Raw genomic sequence first — 20,349 nt, forward strand, 5'->3', positions numbered from 1 at the left:
AAATGACGTACCCACGCATTGAAGTGTGACAAGCTAACTAACTAGTAACTTTCGTTGTATATGACACACCTCACCTGAACAAATTAGTGAAAAGACTGAACAAGCACTAGGCAGATCAAGATGTCTTGTTCGAATAAAGCCCCTGAATGAAGTCATTAGCCAGCCCGCTGTATCACTGAAGAGGTTCACAGAATAAGGTGAAGATTATTAAGTTCAGGCAATAAACCTCCGTCCTCCCGAGAAAAAAAAAACACGCAAAGTAACAACGTGAGGATGTCAGTCAGCGAGACTCGGGTGAACCTTATTGTTTATGAGTCGCTGTTGTCGCTGTCGGCAAGATGGTCCACTCTAGGGTAGAAGCGTGCAGTGGCGGCGGCGGCTGCTCCTGGATGTGGTCGGTGGCGGCCACCAAACAAACCAACCTCTCACCACAAACAAACATACAAACATTCTGGAAAGTTATCGTAATGTTATCTCACGTTTACACACAAACATTGGACGTAAAAAATTAACCAAGTGTTTTACTCAATATAAAGGAGAGCTTATAATTATTCACATAATTAACAGTGATACTGTATGTGGCCATAATAAAAATATGATTAAGCAAGACACGTAGTATGCGGTCGGTGGAAGTGTTCTACCTCTACTTGGTTTATATAGAAAGCTATGTTCAGTGTTTCAGTGTTATATAAAATTATTCCTATACTTGTTTACAGTTGATCAAGAGGAACTTTTTCTTATTATGAATATATTAATGAGCGGTTTATTGTATACAAGAAATAGAAGGCATCGTTCTGTCCGACCTCAGCAAGTCTAGTGGAGGAGGAAGATATGACTGCCATTGCCACTACCATTTTTGCTGAGAAAGATATTGATTGCATTACACGGTGAAATCTGAAATGAAAACCTGTATATAAAAACAACTATGCGCCTCAAAGTTCACTCTGCCATAGTTATAGAGGCATAGTATAACGTTATAGATGCTTATTAGCTTATGTGGCTCTGTTGTAGAATAGGCGAGATAGACCCTAGCGCTCAGCCTCCGAGCGCTGGTGATGTGGCTGCAGCGCAGACGTCCCACAGAGAATGGTGATAGGGTAGACTCTGCTGGACGCTTCAACCTTGCCAGCATTTTAGTCTGACGGCTCAGAACTACATAAGACAGAGAGAAGGTAAGACTATTCGACCCCAAAACAAAATTTGCTGTTCGTTACCATTATTGTGGTAGTCTAATAGAAATTACCAACTTTGCATATAACAAGGAATAGTTAATTTTGCAGTGGTTGACCTTATTTATGTAAATACGCAGATAAGAATGAGAACTGGGGTCAAATGCAACACAGATTAGGTAGGGTAAAGAGGAAATCAATAATTACGATGACCATTTAGAGGCAGAACGGTAAGAAAAATTCCGAATTATACTACAGGGGTACTACTATATCCTGATTCATATACTCATAAAAGACAACACATCAGTCATATCACATCTCAGAAATTTATTCGGTGTAAATTGAATAATTTGTTCAATGAATATTTCAACCGTCAAATATCAGACGCTCGCTTAGCATAATATAAGTTGAATTTATTCTTATATATTAAGTTGACGTGATTGTTACTACAGATATATTCAAATGTCTTTATGCAGGAACTGTTTAAGATAGTAACATACAAATATCAATATAATGTAGTGACCGTCACCTGGCTGCCGTGGAGGGGAATTTGACGTCAGGAGAAACATCTGGTCACTAACTTGATCTAAGGGTGGGGAAATTTACCGACCATATTTGTCTAAGTTGTACAATGGATTGTGATCTTTAAGTCCTCTTGTATATAAGGGTTAGAGTCGAGTTTTCTAGGATGTCAGATGGCACGTGGCAGGTAAAAGGCAATATTTTAGTTTCCCTGAAATGGGTAACTCTAAACAAGGTAAGAATTATGCTGTTGGCTTTTGTAAAATAATACTCTTCAAATAGGTATTTTCATAAGTATTTATTTACTATTATAGATTTAAATGTTTACACTATATGAAGAAGTGTATAATAATTCTCGACTGTATATTTACGTAGGCAGGAAATATATTGGTACATTCATGTGTTTACATCAATGAATGTGTGTATAATACTTATTTATATATTACATTTTCTTCTAGTGTTTGTATGTATTGATGTTACAATGTATTAATTCGCATTAACAACTAAGGACTTTAAATGAGTTAATGCATTAGTCATCAACCATTAATAACTAAGAGAGATATTTTGTTCTGGTTTTCCCGGAATCCGTGTGACAGATGAGGAGGATTGTGGGCGGGAGGTGGGGAGGGACAACCTGTGGCGCTGTCTTAAATAAAACGTAACGAACTGTTTCAATTTTCGGTGTGGATGGTCAGTGAGGGATATATGATTTTTTTTTTAATAGTCTACTGTGATGGAACGAGATATATTGATCGTTAAAAATTAAAGAGCTTCCCTGTTGCGTTATAAGAAACTTTCGAGAAGTTGTTTGTGCATTAAGTTATCACATAATACCTGGAGACGAAGAATGATTTATTGCAACTCTATAATCAAAATTTATATACTGTATTGACGAAAGGTAGAGTAATTTAAATAATGACAGCTGTCCATGATAATTAGATATAATATAACTTATAGAGTAGTTTACATTGAGCAGTGACGAAAATAATGAAGTTCTTAGACAAACGTTCATTAGTATAGGAGATGTTGTGCATTGGGGAGGCGTACAGTAAACCAGCTGTCAGGGTAGTGTAAGCACTTTAATTTCCACAACAAATATTCCTTATATTTAAACTTATACACCGTAGAAATATGTTATACTAGAAGACTTATTTAACGTTATTCACTACGGCTCTTCATTTTGTTTACAAGATCAAGTGTTATTATACTAATTACCTGCACTTCAAAAATTGTACTATTTCGTATATTTGTAAGCAGAGTGCAATCTAGCTCCGTGTTATAGCGGGAGCTGTTACAGTGTTCAGCTGGGGATTAACATTACACGATGATTACATGATTATTGGATCATATAATCAAAGTAATGCAAAAAACCCCTGGGGGGACTCGAACCCCCAATCCCTGGCTTAGGAGGCCAATGCCTTATCCATTAGGCCACAGGGGCAACCGCATTTTATAGCTCATCTCAGAGGATTGTTTAATCTCTATCATTAACTATTTTTCAAATGATAAATTTAAATGGTGATTTTTTTAATGGTTTTTTACTAACTCATTTATCAACATATTTCTTTTCACCTCATTTCCAAAAGGATTAACTGATGAAACATATGATAATAACATAGCCATGTGTTGTACAGTCAGTTGGAACATAAAAGTAATCACAGTCTGTTTTAGAACTGATCTTGTTTATAACCTTACTATTACACGAATTTCTCCATATATAATTATAACAGAGCTCTAAATAAACCTCATACTCTAGTATTCTTGTTTATGAACGAACTTATGACGTATGAAAGCCAGCTGTTGTGAACCCCGGGTAAAAATCAATACCACGCCTGAAACCTTTACTTGCTATATTACCCTCAAAATGACTACGAAAATTAAAATCTAATCAGAAGTGGACTCTAATGTGGCATCTAAGTTGTATTTTAATATAATACTTCAAAATATATATCAAAACAGTTACTAACCCCTGGTGGGACTCGAACCCACAATCCTTGGCTTAGGAGGCCAATGCCTTATCCATTGGGCCACAGGGGCAGATGAGGAATATTGTCACCTTAGCAGTTCAATATTTCATCATTTATAACTTTAACTTTTATGTTTGATTCAAGTAGCAGGAAGTAAGTTCAGAAAACATTGCTCGTAAAGTAGAAACATAATTAACTTCCTTTGGTTGAGGAAACAGGATAACGGTTTTTTCTTCCCCGCAAAGCTAATTCATATCACGTAATTTCGATGTAATTTAGACATGGCACGAACAATCTTACTTGATATTGAAAATACTTATAAAACTAGACCTTTACTTCTTAATTTAAATTTACATTAAATCTTAATAGGAGTGTCAAAATAATACTCTGTAGATCATGATTCAAAATATACCAGTAAAGCTGCATCATACTTCATCCTGTAATGGGACAGTAAACATGTCTAAATTAGTGTTGGAAAATGCGTGGTGCTGCATCAACCATTATTGTGTGTGGTGCTGCATCAACCACTGATGTGTGTGGTGCTGCATCAACCACTGATGTGTGTGGTGCTGCATCAACCACTGATGTGTGTGGTGCTGCATCAACCACTGATGTGTGTGGTGCTGCATCAACCACTGATGTGTGTGGTGCTGCATCAACCACTGATGTGTGTGGTGCTGCATCAACCACTGATGTGTGTGGTGCTGCATCAACCACTGATGTGTGTGGTGCTGCATCAACCACTGATGTGTGTGGTGCTGCATCAACCACTGATGTGTGTGGTGCTGCATCAACCACTGATGTGTGTGGTGCTGCATCAACCACTGATGTGTGTGGTGCTGCATCAACCACTGATGTGTGTGGTGCTGCATCAACCACTGATGTATGTGGTGCTGCATCAACCAATGGTATCTGTGAATCATCTTAGTTGCAACAGGTTAATGAACAGCTTTTAGCCGAGAAAGAGTACATCCCAAATTACGTAAACACTTCCAACGTGGGCATTATGTTATTCCAAGATCTGATCGATTTTGGTCTGACCTGTCACTCCATCTTACAAATAAACAAATCTTAGTGAAATCAGTGAGGACAAGTGGAGAACAAACTCGAGCCAGAGATATAGGCGGTATAACACTTGCATGAATAATGTCCACATGTATACAGAAGCGTCTTATACAGCACCATACCAGTGAGCAGCACAATGGGGCAACATAACGTAGGCAGTTGGTACACTTACAGGCCATAATACTACTTTACAAATCACATAGTCTGAGTAAAAATAGGAACTGACTGTTAAAAAACTTGAGTGCCGCTACACCCTGAAATCTTACTACATTATTCACACAGTGGATGGCTATTTATGTCGATACGTTTGTATATATGTATGAATGAATACAGTAGGTACATATCTATATGTGTCAGCCCAGGGTACATGATTAACTGTGTCTACCTGTACGTGCTTCCCCTTATAGATGAAGTTTGACCATAAATTTACAAAGCAGTTTCTAATTTTTCAGAGTTGCAATTTCTTTTACAACTTAAAGCAAATTAATTACTAAACTTAGTCAAGGTAACATGATGGAATTTCTTCACATTAGTCTTTTTTAAACTTAAACTAAATAACAGGTTGTACTCTATACATAGTTGTTGTGCTGAGTGTTGCAAATGTTCAGGAAATATACGGAATTAATACAAAACACTCCACCCAGATGTACTGTATATATTGTATATCATTGTGTTTACCTCCACGTTCATTTGTTAGACTTTCTTTATATTTGGTGTGGGTGGTGGAGGTGAGGGTGGTACCTGTGGTGTGGGTGGTGGAGGCGAGGGTGGTATCTATGGTGTGGGTGGTGGAGGCGAGGGTGGTACATGTGGTGTGGGTGGTGGAGGTGAGGGTGGTACCTGTGGTGTGGGTGGTGGAGGCGAGGGTGGTACCTGTGGTGTGGGTGGTGGAGGCAGGGTGGTACCTGTGGTGTGGGGGTGGAGGCGGGTGTACCTGTGGTGTGGGTGGTGGAGGCGAGGGTGGTGCCTGTGGTGTGGTGGTGGAGGCAGGGTGGTGCCTGTGGTGTGGGTGGTGGAGGCAGGGTGGTACCTGTGGTGTGGGTGGTGGAGGTGAGGTGGTATCTATGGTGTGGGTGGTGGAGGCGAGGGTGGTACCTGTGGTGTGGGTGGTGGAGGTGGGGTGGTACCTGTGGTGTGTGGGTGGTGGAGGCAGGGGTGGTGCCTGTGGTGTGGGTGGTGGAGGCGAGGGTGGTATGATGTGGTGTGGGGTGGTGGAGGCGAGGCGCAGGGTGGTGGACCTGTGGTGTGGGTGGTGGAGGCGAGGGTGGTACCTGTGGTGTGGGTGGTGGAGGCGAGGGTGGTATCTATGGTGTGGATGGTGGAGGCGAGGGTGGTACCTGTGGTGTGGGTGGTGAGGCAGGGTGGTATCTATGGTGTGGGTGGTGGAGGCGAGGGGTGGTATCTATGGTGTGGGTGGTGGAGGCGAGGGTGGTACCTGTGGTGTGGGTGGTGGAGGCGAGGGTGGTACCTGTGGTGTGGGTGGTGGAGGTGAGGGTGGTACCTGTGGTGTGGGTGGAGGTATTCCTATAGAGGGGTTGGGAGGCGACCACCCACACACTGACACCAAGTGAATCAAATCTCACCCTCAATATATCCTTCCTTTGTTTGATCTAATTTACGACTCTAGTTTATTCATCAGTTTCACTTCATCGACAACGTAAACCTGTATGGCTCTCTCATACAAGCAAAGGCGGAAATGTGAACGTGTGATTCTTTTTTCGTCTTTGTGTCTCCTTGAAGTTAGCCCCCGCCTGATTTACTCAACTGACACCAAAATATCGACGCGATCACTCAACCAATCAGAGTGCGTCACGTAACTGTTTCTAAACCAATGAAGCGAAAGATCGATTGTCACGTGATAAAAAAGGCAGGAGGATAATTTGCCCCATTTTATTTTCGGTGGTATTTTTCGTGTTAGAATAGTTCGTCATTGTCTTCATTATTGGATGCTGATATTGGGTAAGAATTTTAGTCGTTTTTTGCTCGGAACCTTTTTATAATATGATGTAATTAGTCTTTATAGAGTCTCAAAAGTTTTATATATTGTTATAAAATATGGCTGGCAAAATTCTAGTATATAAGAGACATGGAAAACTAAACTTGTTGCAGGTAAAGAATTTTTATAATACCTGTACACCTTTTTCTTAAATTTCTGTGACTAAGAAAACAATTAATAGTATGAAGTGAAAACCCGATGATAACAAAAGATAGTAAGGTTAATGCCTGAGAATAATCCAATAACACCACAACCAGGATAATGTGAGGTTTAAAGTGGTTAAGTGTTGTTCCTGTTTGACCCTACATATGCCCAGGTCATCATCACCCGTTGCTGCTGCTTTGGTTTGGGTCATTCCAAGGTCATGCTTCAGTGAGGACGGTCTTCTAGGGCACTTTGAGGTCTTTGGTTTGGGTCATTCCAAGGTCATGCTTCAGTGAGGACGGTCTTCTAGGGCGCTATGAGGTCTTTGGTTTGGGTCATTCCAAGGTCATGCTTCAGTGAGGACGGTCTTCTAGGGCGCTTTGAGATGAAAGGAAGGTTTTACAGTATATTAATAGAGGCTTAAAACAACTACCTTACATACTGCCTCCCGCACTGAGCACCTGACGTGTAGTAAACCTCGGAGAAGGATGGCTGAATGGTAGACGCCTGAACGCTCTCCCAAGCTCATGAGACAAGGCTAGGAGTGACAGAAAGAGGGATAGAACTGTACCTTATTCCTAACACGTCTACCATCGTGGTTAGTATTCATACACGCGCCATACAATATCCACCAATACTAACACTCGTTCTACCTGTCAGTATTATAATTATTACAGTTACAGAAGTAAATGTAACAGCATCATCTGTGCCGTATAAACTCTACACCTTCAACCGTTCAGGTAAATATCGAGTTATTGAAACTGTTACTCATTAGATCTTTTTTTTCAACGCCAGGAAAACACCAAAAGCTTATCATAGGACGGGTGTCACTTGCTGATTAAACCTATCAAGTTTGGTAGAAATCTATAAACTCATTCTAGAGTTACATTATCGGGAACACACACACACACACACACACACACACACACACACACACACACACACACGCACACACACACATACACACACACTGTCATGTCAACCCTGAATATTTAATACTATTTTTACTCTTGTTAAAAAATAATAATAATAATCCGCATTGAATTATCGACATATCTTTATTGTGGAATATTTCTTTACAATAATAAGATATGGTTTGTATATTGTGGATTGATAGAAAAGTTATTTATATCTTCTTACGGTTTTGTGGAGTAGAAATGCCATCCATCGAGTGTGTGTTTAAATATAAAGGTTATGGTTGAAAACAGTAAATAATTACCATGATTATAGAAAATGGGATCATCTCACAGTCAGTGGGTGGGTGGGTTAACACACAGTGGGTGGGTGGGTTAACGTGTAGGTGGGTGTGTGGGTGGGTTAGGGTGTAGTTAAGCGTGTAGGGTAGGTGGTTAACGTGGGTTAACGTGTAGGTGGGTGTGTGGGTGGGTTAGGGTGTAGGTGGGTGTGTGGGTGGGTTAGCGTGTAGCTAGGTAGGTGTGTGGGTGGGTTAACGTGTAGGTGGGTTAACGTGTAGGTGGGTGTTGTTGAGTGACATCATGTGAGTGAGAGGGTGGGTTAGAGTGTGAGAGGGTGGATGAGGGTGTAGATGGGTGATATAACTACGCATGGATGAATGGGTGAGTGGGTTAGCGTGTGTAGGTGGGCGGGCGGGTGGGCTAGCGTGCAGGTAATGAGGTGGGTGAGTGGGCGGGTGGGCTGGGGTAAGTATATACTAATCAACGTCACATTGTGCTGGGTTGATGACTCATGTTTTTGTTGTTCTCGTTGATGTTGTTTTTGTTGATGTTGTTTTTGTTGATGTTGTTATTGCTGTTGTATCTTGTTATTGTTGTTTTTAATGGTGTTGTAATTGTTGTTATTTCTATTGTTGTTGTTATTGTTGCGTCTCGTATTGTTGTTTTTATTTCTGTTGATATTTTTGCTGTAGTTGTTGTTGTTGTTATTATCGTAGTTGTTGTTGTTAAACCGAGTCTAGATAACATTGTAACCCAGAGGTGATAATTATTTACACTAACTTACCTGTGTAAACTTACCTGTGTAAATAACAGCTTCTGATATATCTATAGGTGTAAATATGTGCCATAGGTATATACTGTATTTACAATATGTTATAAAAGACATCAATACATATTAATATATTTGTTTTCCTCTCATCTATGTAGTTTAAATCTTTACTGTTATTTTGAGTAACTTTTAATTAAATGGTTACGTTAGGTTTTCGGTGTATTACTATGCATGTATATTTAATATGATGAACTCTGTGGTCCCCAGTTAGAAATTTAAAACATCACACAGAAGTTATCTATAAAAAAGAACTCGTTGCTTATATATCGTCAGACATACAGTACTACTCCACCCCTCCTGTGACCCACCGTGACCCCACTTGACCTCTGCTGACCCACACATGGTATATACTTGTAAACTTGTCTGATTTGTTCCTTAATCACAACTACGCGAACACAAACAACGTAATTGGCATGAGTTCTAACCCCTTTGGTCAGGTGTTCAGAAGAAGAAGGGAAGGAGGAAGGAAGGAGAGGGGAGAAGATAGAGGGAAGGAGGGGGAAGTGAGAGGTGTAGGTAGGGGAGAGGGGAGGATGGGGTGAGGAGATGGTAGGGGGGAAAGGAAGGGAGAGGGGGGGGGAAGGAGAGGAGGGGGGGCTAAGGAGGTAGGAGGAGAAGGAGGGGTGGTGAATGCCTGGTGGGGTGGAGGGAGGGGGTGGGACATATGATGCTGGGTCACGTGCTGGTGGAGGGAGGTAGGCCGGTCATTGAGGTCATGTCACTGTTTACTGGACGAGTGACCACTTATGACCGTAACGAGCGAGGTTCATCCGGTGGTAATTTGTCAAAAGGAGGTAAGAGGAATGTTGGTGGTGGAGGAATGTTGGTGGTGGAGGAGGGAATGTTGGTGGTGGAGGGAATGTTGGTGTGGTGGGGAATGTTGGTGGTGGAGGGAATGTTAGTGGTGGTGGAGGGAATGTTGATGTTGGTGGAGGAATGTTGGTGGTGGTGGTGGTGGTGGAGGGAATGGTGGTGGAGGGAATGTTGGGTGGTGGAGGGAATGTTGGTGGTGGTGGAGGGAATGTTGGTGGTGGTGGGAGGGAATGGTTAGTGGTGGTGGAGGAATGTTGGTGGTGGTGGAGGAATGTTGGTGGTGGTGGAGGAATGTTAGTGGTGGTGGAGGGAATGTTGGTGGTGGTGGAGGGAATGTTGGTGGTTGGTGGAGGAATGTTGGTGGTGGAGGGAATGTTAATGGTGGAGGGAATGGGTGGGAGGGAATGTTGGTGGTGGAGGGAATGTTGGTGGTGGAGGGAATGTTGGTGGTGGAGGGAATGTTGGTGGTGGAGGGAATGTTTGGTGGTGGAGGGAATGTTGGTGGAGGAATGTGTGGTGGTGGTGGAGGGAATGTTGGTGGTGGTGGTGGAGGAATGTTGGTGGTGGAGGAATGGTGGTGGAGGGAATGTTGATGTTGGTGGAGGGAATGTTGGTGGTGGAGGAATGTTGGATGGTGGAGGGAATGTTGTGGTGGAGGGAATGTTAGTGGTGGTGAAGGAATTTTGATGTTGGGAGGAATGTGGAGGGAATGTTGGTGGTGGTGGAGGGAATGTTGGTGGTGGTGGAGGGAATGTTGGTGGTGGAGGGAATGTGGTGGAGGAATGTTGGTGGTGGTGAAGGGAATTTTGATGTTGGTGGAGGGAATGTTGGTGGTGGTGGAGGAATGTTGGTGGTGGTGGAGGAATGTTGGTGGTGGAATGTTGTGGTGGAGGATGTTTGGTTGGTGAATGTTGGTGGTGGTGAAGGGAATTTTGGTGGTGGAGGGAATGTTGGTGGTGGTGGAGGAATGTTAGTGGTGGAGGAATGTTGGTGGTGGTGGAGGGAATGTTGGTGGTGGAGGGGTAATTGAAGTAGCGTGAGGAAGGGAGGGAAGATGATGTGAGGGAAGTGATTAATTTTTTTCTCCTCTTTTTTAATTCTGCTGCTGACTGTGGCTAGTTTATTGTGTACCCTATACTTCCCCTGTGAACGGTAGCACTAAAGGGATTACGGAGTAGAGGCCACAAAGGCTGTGTAAAAGAGACTATAGTGTTTTTGTTCTGTCCATAAGACTTGACATATTCACCCCTGCATGAGTGACATACTGCAGTGTGAGGCAATATGTCTGGCCACACACACAGTTATTTACATGTGCTAGAGGTACATATATCCTAACCTTAGTCTAACAGTTACATCATCTTGTGGTCTACTGATGTTGTCACTTGTACCATACACGTGTTTTACTTGGTACAGCTCAGGTGAGGAGGAGAGGTGAAGTGAGGTGAGGCAATAATATAATAAACACAATATTCATATCTTTATTTTCAGTTAATTTTAGTATTATGAAAAAGTTTATGATCTGTTTAAGACATTACTACAAGCCATAACTTTATGTCTTTGTGATTGTTTAATTTAACCGGTTCATGTAGTCGTGGTTATTCTTCCAAGTGTTAAATTATCGACTTTTCTTGTTAACACTCACACTATGTGACCGCTGCAACACACACACCTCTTGTTAACACTCACACTATGTGACCGCTGCAACACACACACCTCTTGTTAACACTCACACTGTGTGACCGCTGCAACACACACACACCTCTTGTTAACACCCACACTGTGTGACCGCTGCAACACACACACCTCTTGTTAACACTCACACTGTGTGACCGCTGCAACACACACACACCTCTTGTTAACACTCACACTGTGTGACCGCTGCAACACACACACACCTCTTGTTAACACTCACACTGTGTGACCGCTGCAACACACATTTTTTGTTGTCAACATTTTTCAGTACTTTTATTCTCCCTGGCGGGCGTCCCTCGTGGGCGTCCCTCGTGGGCGTCCCTCGTGGGCGTCCCTCGTGGGTGTTTTCTACATTGTAATTCCTAAATAGAATGTAATTAAATATTTTGTTTCCTTTTGAGAGTGAAAAAGATTACTTGATTAAATTGTTTTTGTCAACGCATATTTTAATTCATCATTGTACTTTATTGGACGTCTACGTCTCTTCCCTTAACAACAGTAGGTAATTATTACTCACTTACCTATAATAATAATCCCACTCAAAAAGATAAAACAAATAAAAAATAAACTGAATAAAAACATAATTAACAAGTGACAGGTAAAACACTCACTCTTGGCCGCCCTGCCTGACCACCCACCCACCCACGGCGGCGCATCAAACACACACACAGTTCACATAAATCCTACACCGAGAAGGGCGGCTTGTAACACTTGACCTGGGTCAGCCCGAAGGTCACACGGGGTCACAACTGGTTCACTGGGTCAAATTCTTGGGGTCAGGCGGCGGTGGGTGACCTCGGGAGGGTGGGGTGTGGATGAACACGTAAGGGGCACCAAAATCTGACCGCTAAACCTGCCTACTGGGCTACAGCCACAGACTGGTGACGCTCGACGATGCCTCAAGACCTTCCAGCCTCCTCTCCTTGTCTTCAGTTGTGGGTCAATTGACATGCTAGGAAGAACAAGGGCAGCAGTTTAGATTCCCGGGAACTAAATACACAGGAAGTACAGCTGGACCTCTTCCACAACACTGAGAACACAGCTGCTGTGGCCCTCCTCAGCACCTCTCAGGTGCTCCCTGCATGGATCACAATACTTAGGTGGTGGAGCACCACACACACTCCACCCCTCCACCGACCCTCACTAGACACCCCTTCCCTCCACCCTCTGCACCACACCCCACTTCCCTCCCACCCTCCCGCACCCACACACCCCTTCCTCCACCTCCTGCACCACACACACACCTTCCCTCCACACCACACACACACCCCTTCCTCCACCCTCCTGCCACCACACACACACCCCTTTCCTCCCACCTCCCGCACCACACACACCCTTCCCTCCACCCCTCTGCACCACACACCCCTTCCCTCCCGCACCACACACCCTCCCTCCACCCTCTCACCCCCTCCCCTCACCCCCTCCGTCACTCATTATAAGCCGTGGTAAATGAAGGTTAACTCAGAATAGTGTATAATGTTAGTGATCCGCGGGCACGACATGGCCAAACCTCTCCCCTAGGAGGTCTAGTCATGACGAGAGAGGCGGCCGGGTACACTAAAATCTGCTATTATTATGCTCTGCTTGCACTAGCATTGTTATTAAGAGGTTATTAAAGCAAAATGTGGTGTTATTATGGTCACTACACGCCCCAGGCTTACCTCAGTGAACTGTCAAACCTACATAACCTCGCCACTAAGGTGCATAAATTAATCCCAGGCGTGTGATGTCGCAGAATTAGGAATGTGTTTACTTGTCGTGTACATATAATACCTTCCAGTAACAAATATTTATTATGGCTTAAGCACTACTCAAGCTGCCTCGCCGTGGCATGAAGATGTGGGCGGGTGTATTTGGGAACATACAGTACAACAGGGATGGTAGGCCCAGCGTCGTGTTGTAAAGCGGAACAGTGTACCCGACTACAGTGTACCCGACTACAGTGTACCCGGCTATAGTGTAGGGGTATACTCGTCAACCCGCTTTGGGCCACCATGAAATTTATGGCCCATTCCCCCAAATTTGAACTCATAAAGAACAAAATGATCCTTAGTACTACGAGGGGCAATCATGTCCCAGATGAGGACACCAGTCAACAGATTATGAGAGCTGAGGGAACGAGATGTCTCCAGATCACTGATTAAACCCGTTAAGGAATATCAACTTTGGCTAACCACAAAAACTAAACTTTTCAAATGGAAGCAAAAATATAGAATTAGGAGAGGAACACAAAGGATAAATTGGAACACTGTCAAAATACTTAAAGGAGAAAAACAAATACAATCTAAAAGTTATAATAATTTCTAATAATCGAAGGAATGAAAATAAAAGTATATATATGAGTCGAAAGTTCCTTATCTATAAACACTGCAAGAAATACTTTATACTCTGAAACCATACACCAAGATTAGTTCATAACATAACAAAATAGAATAATGAATTTCCACGAACATTAAAATATTTCAGAGGTGTGGATAATGAAATAATACGACAATACTCCCAAAGGCACCGAGACCTTCCCCCGTACATATCAAATACTTCATAAGGCATCAGTTGTCAGTCACCACACCACCGGCAGTAGTTGAGTGTAAACAATGGTCACGTCTGGAGGAGTAAATCTCACGAAGAAGAAAACTTTAGTCATCCAGTTCAGTTTGACGTTGAAGAAAAGAATGTTCTGATTTAAGTGAAGGAGTTAAACCATCCATCCTTAAGAGGTTAAACCACCATCTTCAAAGAGTTAAACCATCATCCTCAAGGAGTTTATCATTCTCAAAGGAGTTAAACCATCGTACTCTTAGAATTAAACCATCATCTTCTAAGGGTTTAACCATTGTTTAATCAGCATTACAGTCCCTTACAGAGCATTACAGTCCATCACAAAGCATTACAGTCCATTGCAGTCCATTAGATAATTACAGTCCATTACAATCAATTAGAGAGCATTACAGAGCATTACAGTCCATTACAGAGCATTACAGTCCATTGCAGTCCATTACAGAGCATTACAATCCATTAAAGAGCATTACAGTCCATTACAGAGCATTACAGTCCATTACAGAGCATTACAGTCCATTGCAGGCCATTACAGAGCATTACAATCCATTAGAGAGCATTACAGAGCATTACAGTCCATTACAGAGCATTACAGTCCATTGCAGTCCATTACAGAGCATTACAATCCATTAAAGAGCATTACAGTCCATTACAAAGCCTTACAGACCATGGGCCTTTTGCCAGTTATATACAACGTTATGAAGACAGTCCCCAATCTTCTCCAAACTAAATAATCACCAGAGGCTAGACTCAAGACTCACTAGTTATTATAATTATTAATATAAATCCTTTACAAGTTATCCAGGTTGTGTAGTGTTTAATAATTACTGTTTTGTTAAGGTTTTATTAGCCTATTACGTCGTGGCTGTTGAGTAAGTGATTATAGTGTATGTTGTATATTTTGAAGAAGCCGAGTTATATACGTTAAATAAAAAACCTCCAAATAACGGATTTTTTCTCTCTTTATGTATAGTCCGTTAGATTAGGTTTCATATCTAGCGTACTCTTTGTTATAATGGCGTATCATCTGTATATAATTCGTTATAGGGAAGTTTTACATGTAACGGACCCTCGATATAATGTCCGTAAAATAGAGGTTGTCAATCACTGTACTCTGAAACAATAATATATACAGGAATGGTACGTGTATAGTCAACTAACACTACGATGATGAAAACAGGTCAAATTCACTCACGTTAAGCCTTGATTGGATATCTTTGGGATTTATTGGATATTGGATATGGAATGACACACACACACACACACACACACACACACACACACACACACACACATACACACATGTCATTATCACCTTCATTATCTGTGCCACTCACCTGCATCTCACCTGGGCGTGTTTATGTGTGACTGGAGAAACGAGTAAATGACTAGAGGCTTGAAACTCACTGTTATTGTGTATAAATAAGACAGACAGACAGACAGACCAGAACCACTATGTGAGGAGGGGGATAAAGAGGGTGTAACACAGACCAACACGCTGTACCCCGCTTTCATAGATTGGTCCAAATTTTAACTGCACTTGATGAAAGAAAAAAAAAATCCTAAATAAAAAATGAGAAGTTTTCCGAAGCACAACTTTGAAAGATAATAGATTGTCGATCACAATAGAGTTACGATAAAATAATGGTGAATTTTCATAACTTCCAGAGAGAAATATTTTTATTACGTAGGAATTTGGTTTTGATATAAATATTTTAAGATTGAAAATAATAATAATTATAAAGTTATTAGTACCAAGTATTACGTCTATAACAGGAGAATAATAATTTAAGCAGTGTTAGAAGTTTGCAATATTACCAATCTGGCAATAGACTGTCAATGTTCATGCGTGAAGGGTGCACCATCATCAAGTATTGGTAACAATGATTTTTTTTTCCTTCAGTTGCTGGGTGATTGATCAGTGGGGTCAGAGTGTGGGGTCACCCTTCCCTGCCCCTGGTGACCCCACACGTGGTACAGGTCATTGGGTGGTGGGGGGAGGGAGGGAAGAGGAGGGGCAGCTATGCGGGTGGTCACATGTCGGGGTCACAACTGTTACAAGAATGAACTAACTGAGCTGTGTGAGTGTGTGTTGGTCTACTGTTACTACCGCCAGTCCTTCGTGTGCTGGGAGTCACAAACCCTTACAGCCGCAAGGTGACTAACGTATACCAAGCACTGACAGGGAGGGAGGGAGGGAGGGAGAGGGTTGGTGAGCATAAGACGTAGGGATATGGAAAGAAATATTCAATGTAAAGTAAAAGTAGTAAGGAGAACCATACTGAAGGAAGGTTAGAACAACAATAGATGAAGGAAATAGGAATAAGAAAAATATCGATTAACAAATATAGACAGAGGGAATGAACACAGGCAGACAGAACCCTTAGAGTTATTCATCTATAAGACAAGAATAATTATATAGGAATTTGAGAGTATGATACAGTAGCGGGGTTTAATATAGCCAGTATGTATAGTAGCAATAGGTCACTCAGTGTAACCCATCAGCAGTGGAAGCAACTGAGAGATAAAGCCGAAACGAAAAGCAAAATAATGGGTAACAGTTAAAATAATGGGTAACAGTTAAAATAATGAGTAACAGTTAAAATAATGAGTAACAGTTAAAATAATGGGTAACAGTTAAAATAATGGGTAACAGTTAAAATAATGGGTAACAGTTAAAATAATGAGTAACAGTTAAAATAATGGGTAACAGTTAAAATAATGGGTAACAGTTAAAATAATGGGTAACAGTTAAAATAATGGGTAACAGTTAAAATAATGGGTAACAGTTAAAACAATAGGTAACATTAAAACAATGGGTAACATTTGTGGGAATAATGGAAGCGGTACGTTGACGATCTTATGAGTTGACTATTTTTTTTTTAATTACACATCATTAATTTGAGAGGAAAACTAATAGGTAATGTACTTAAGGTGTGTACCGCTGGGAATAAAACTTAAAACCGTGTACCTATGAGTCAACAGAATACATGTATACAGTACTTCACGCTGCATTACTACCGGCCGTGATCGTAAACTGAATAGGGAGTCAAGATTAGAACAAGTTAAAAAAAAAATCACTTGTTTTAGTAGATTAAAAAATATAATTCCTTCAAGATTAAAATTAAAATAAGAAATATATAATAGACCTGAAAATATATAGATAAGATACGATAATAGATAAGATACGATAATGACCGCAGAAGACCTGGAGTACCTCAAGGCGATCATCTCACTTCCTTCTGGTAAATAAAAAAACTAAGAAAAAACAACAATCCATTTAAATACCAAAACAAAAACATGAGAGGAAAAAAAATATCAATAGATGTTAATTAAAAAAAAGTCTTATTCAAATGATCTGAAGAACTTGATAAACAATAGATAGAAAAAGAAAAGAATGAATTAGAGTTAAATTAGAGAGTAAAGAACAGCTTATATGACAAAAGAATAACGAAGGAAAACATTGATGAAAGTTGTGTGTGTGTGTTGGTCTGTCTGTGTAGGGTTCTTACCACTAATTGAGAGGAGGAGAAGAACACGCCTCGTCTTACTGTATGGGGAGGTGTGGTAGAGGAGGAGGAGGGAGGGGGAGGGAGGAGGACAGGCTTGGAGGAGGAGCAGGAGGAGGAGGAGGGAGGGGAAGGAGGGAGGAGGAGGAGGAGGAGGGAGGAGAGAAGGAGGAGGAGGGGGAGGAGGGAGGAGGAGGAGCAGGAGGAGGAGGAGGGAGGGGGAGGAGGAGGAGGGAGGAGGAGGTATAGTTAGCAGGAGGAGAACGCATCGTAAGGAGGAAGACTACCTACCGCAGAAGAGGGGAAGATGGCGAGAGGGAAGGGAAGACAGAAAGGGAGGAAGATAAGAACATGGAGAGAGAGAGACAGGAATAATAATAAACTTCACTATAAGTTAAAGAGACAGATGGAGACAGTAAGATGACCTCTGTAATCATCCTAACAGACGACTCCATAAACCAACGTAATTATGTTCATAGTCACGATAAATACATCAACAAGTTTCATCTGTTGACTGTATATATATATATCCTTTACCTTGTTCACTTTAAAGACCTTACTACAGTTACTCTCTGAAGACTAACAACAGGCGCCTCTTGGTTGGCCCAGTACTGACTAACAGAGGCATAGGACTTGGCTGTATAACGAGTAACATAAGTAACCTCCTGTCATATAAAAACTAACATAGGAACCACAAATGAAATGAAATACAAATTAAAATATATATCAACACTTATTACCATGGAAACAGATTGTCAAGATTACGTAAGAAAATGTTAAAAAAAAACTTGTTAAATCTACCTGATCTAAGAGTGTAAATAATACTAAAATAAATAAAGCACATTTCTTACTATATAGCCCAGAGTGAGGCTGTATAAGTTAACCAGTCTCGTCACAACAATGATATACATGTTGGTGGTTTTTATTAACGTGTCGCCCATTTATTTTATTTATTCTATTTCTCTGGATTATTTAATTCCTTATTTTGTTCTTCTCTCAAGTGATGTTTCGTGGTCATAACTTGTGGTAGTGTGGTAGTGGTGGTGTGGTAGTGGTGGTGAGTGACATTTGCATTTTATTTTAATGGTCTTACACACACACACACACACACACACACACACACACACACACACACAACCAGTGACCAAACAACAGAACCACTTCCACTAATTCCCTTCTTTATGAGGAAACAACCTGACCCAAACAGCTGTAATTTGTGGCTGGTGAGGGTAGTGGGTGAGGGGTAGTGGCTAAGGGGTAGTGGCTAAGGGGTAGTGTTTAAGGGGGGTAATAGGTGGTGAGTAAGGGGATGGGAGATGGGTAAAGGGAAAGGGGATGTTAGTGAAGGGTTAAAGGGAGGGAAGAAGTTGTGGCTCGTTAGCAGGGGACAAAGAGTACGACCTCAGGCATAGCAAGGGGAGACTCATGAAAGGGGAGAAGGGGCAAAGGGGAGAAAAGAAGAGTGTGAATGGGTGGCGGAAGGCGGAGAGGGGAAGTAAGGGGAGAAGTCATTAAGAGAGAAGGAGGAAGAAGAGGAAATTGAAGAATAGTTAACAGTGTGTAAAAGGAAATTGATAAATATGGTATAAGAGAAACAGCTGTGGTGGTGTTTTGAGGGAACATCGTACGGAGACAGACAGACAGACAAATAGACAGAGACAGAGAGCTAGACAGACAGAGACGCTTACATGTATGAGTGAGACATACATGTACACATACAAGATATTTGACACAGGTTCAGTATGTAAGTAAACTTTTCCTTTAGACCCCAAGATCTTCCTTTATTTCTCTTACAAGTACTACCTCCTAGAGCACACACACACACACACACACACACACACACACACACACACACACACACACACACACACACACACACACACACATGCACACACACACATACACACACACACACACACACACACACACACACACACACACACACATACACGCACACACACACACACACACACACACACACACACACACATTGCACCCACATGTCCCACTTGCCTGACACAATCTTGGCTGCCAAACGCCTGGTAGGAGCTCTGATGGATGAGGAGGGAGTGGAGCCGCCCCATTTTCTACGCCCATTCCACGCCCCATTCCGGAACCTCCCATTAAAACTAATTGGCCAAAGAAGTGATGTTGATTACCTTGAATATCATCCCATTAACTAAATATATAGAAGCTAATGGGTTTAATATGAACCTTAATGCGTCTAATAATAATATAATGGGTGAACTTAGAGTCAATAGATAATGGGAGATAAGAATACTAAGGGGTGTTTTATAGTCTAGATTAGGTAAAATAGGAAATGTTAATGGGTGGATTAGAAGTTGAATTGGGTTATGTATAGGGATATTAATGGGTATGGTAATGGGTCCGGTATGTGGTCCTTAATGGGTGTAGGGGAACTCTTAAATGGTTGTTGTCGGTGTATTAATGGTTGTTATGATGATAGTGGTTAGTAGTATATCAATGGGTGTAGTATCTCTCTTAATAATTGTGGTTGGTAGGGGAATGAACGTTGTAGTTGTGGTAGTTGTGGTAGAATGATACAATTGTGTGGCTGATGTTAACTCTATAGTGAGCAAGAACCACCAGTTGTGTATAAGGAAGTGTCGTGTTTATTACCTGTCTGGAGCTATAACTTAAGGGTTGAGAGGTAATTAATGGAGGGCAGGAGTTAATGGGAAACACATAATACAATGGGTAGAGTTAAGTAGAGTTAATGGGAATGAGATAATATAATGGGTAGAGTTAATGAGAAACACATAATATAATGGGTAGAGTTAAGTAGAGTTAATGGGAATGACATAATATAATGGGTAGAGTTAATGAGAAACACACAATATAATGGGTAATTAGTGAGTTAATAGGTATGA

At 41.5% G+C, this 20,349-nt stretch overlaps 2 non-coding genes across 2 annotated transcripts; both read right to left on the reverse strand.

The window, feature by feature from the left end:
- Positions 1-3,059: 3,059 nt before the first annotated feature.
- On the reverse strand, positions 3,060-3,132 carry Trnar-ccu. Its single transcript has one exon. It is a non-coding gene; the product is annotated as a tRNA-Arg (tRNA).
- Positions 3,133-3,655: 523 nt separating this feature from the next.
- Positions 3,656-3,728, reverse strand: Trnar-ccu. The gene has a single exon. It is a non-coding gene; the product is annotated as a tRNA-Arg (tRNA).
- Positions 3,729-20,349: the final 16,621 nt, after the last annotated feature.

Source organism: Homarus americanus, unplaced genomic scaffold (assembly GCF_018991925.1).
Source record: "Homarus americanus isolate GMGI-L3 unplaced genomic scaffold, GMGI_Hamer_2.0 scaffold31037, whole genome shotgun sequence".
Lineage (NCBI taxonomy): Eukaryota > Metazoa > Arthropoda > Malacostraca > Decapoda > Nephropidae > Homarus > Homarus americanus.